The sequence below is a fragment of the Schistocerca cancellata genome, chromosome 2, assembly GCF_023864275.1.
Source record: "Schistocerca cancellata isolate TAMUIC-IGC-003103 chromosome 2, iqSchCanc2.1, whole genome shotgun sequence".
NCBI lineage: Eukaryota > Metazoa > Arthropoda > Insecta > Orthoptera > Acrididae > Schistocerca > Schistocerca cancellata.
In genome coordinates this window covers 1,009,999,620-1,010,001,353 of record NC_064627.1, presented here as the reverse complement: position 1 = coordinate 1,010,001,353, position 1,734 = coordinate 1,009,999,620, and the positions used below count along the sequence as shown (strand labels likewise).

Sequence of the window (1,734 nt, the reverse complement as noted above, 5' to 3'; positions counted from 1 at the left end):
GGTCATTGTCCGTAATAACGGTAAAAACAGATTACGGGTCATTAGGGAAGAGGCGGCTACTGTTAAAGCAACAACGGTACCGCAGGCTCCAATACAGTGTGATTCGCTGGTCGAATTAAAAAAGCCGATATCACATAAAACTTCCGTTATCGCGGAAAGCGAGAAGGTACGGTAAGGTCATTTCAGTCGGATATATGACGAACTGAAGAATTGTAGGGGATTGTATGGGGAGGTGTGCCTATGGCCTTGCCACAGTGGTAACAACGGTTCCCATCAGATCATCGAAGTTAAGCGTTGTTGGGCGGGGCTAGTACTTGGATGGGTGACCATCCGGTCTGCCGAGCGCTATTGGCAAGAGGGGTGCACTCAGCCCTTGTGAGGCAAACTGAGGAGCTACTTGATTGAGAAGTAGCGGCTCCGGTCTCGGAAACACACATGGCAGTGAGAGCGGTGTGCTGACCACATGCCCCTCCACATCCGCATCCAGTGACGTCTATGGTCTGAGGATGACACGGCGGTCGGTCGGTACCGTTCGGCCTTCATGGTCTGTTCGGGAGGAGGAGAGTATGGGAGGTGTGCTAATGGCGACAATATTTGATGGTTCTGAACCTGCATGAAATTAGTTTTTATGAAGAAACGGAAAGCTCTGTACCGAAGAGGAAGCCTTCTCCAAATGTTGTAGTAATTAATATAGACAGCCCCAACGACGCTGGTCCTGAAGAAAACCGAGGCGAAATTTCTGAAGAGGACGAGTTTGCCGATGATGACTGGGTACGACTAATTGAAAGACATGTAGATTACAACGTCTGTGTGGTTAAGGCTGACATCATACTGTCAGATGAGAGTGGTATGGATTGCGAAGGCCTGGAAGAAAAATTGGAGGCAGAAACAGAACACATTTCTCCAAGAAATTCGGGAGATTGTGACCTCCTTTCAAAAAAAAATTTACCTGAGTTGATAGTTAGCGAATTGCTGGTAATAGACGGTTTGTTAACTGAAGAAACTGCCAACAAAAATAATGTCTGTCAATATGTACGGCCTACAAATGCACATTTAAACTGATACGGTGACAGAACTAAGTGCAACGTCCAGAAACATTGTCGATTTGTTGAAAAGAAAACCAGGATTAGTAGTAATGTCTGTAATGAGAGCCGAAATAATCGGTGCTACCGGAAAGGGTAGCAAATCTATAACCTATCAAATACTTGTCTGTTTTGAAATTCAAGGAGAACTATTTGAACATGAATTCATTGTCATGCCAGATTTGAGTATCGACATAATTATTCGCTTAGATTGGTTATTGAAATACCACACAGTAATAGACTGCAACAATAAAACAATGATGTGCATTTCAAAAGATAAGACTGAAATGAGTGTGAGTTTTAATGAAACAGATGATGGTGTGATAAATAGAGAAGTGGAGCATGAGGACACTTTTGATATCAAATCGATATGTAAGTTAATTAAATTGACCAGTTAATTCCCCCCCTCACCACACCCACTCCCACCCCCAAACATGCCCACCACCACCCCAGGATGACGTCATGTGTTTTTCTCTGATCTTCGTGGGCCACAGTTTCATCCCCCCTCTTCATCCTCCTCCCTTCCCCTACACTACCTACGCTACAGGTGCGAATTTTGTCAGAAATTTCGAATTTGGCAGAAATTTCGAATTTTGGCGGGAATTTCTTTGTCCCAGGGCTGTGTTGACATCCCCTCCCACCACAGGAATTG

The 1,734-nt window shown here is 44.6% G+C and overlaps 1 pseudogene; it reads left to right on the top strand.

The window, feature by feature from the left end:
- The first annotated feature begins 236 nt into the window (after positions 1-236).
- LOC126163857 (5S ribosomal RNA) lies at positions 237-354 on the top strand (annotated as a pseudogene).
- Positions 355-1,734: the final 1,380 nt, after the last annotated feature.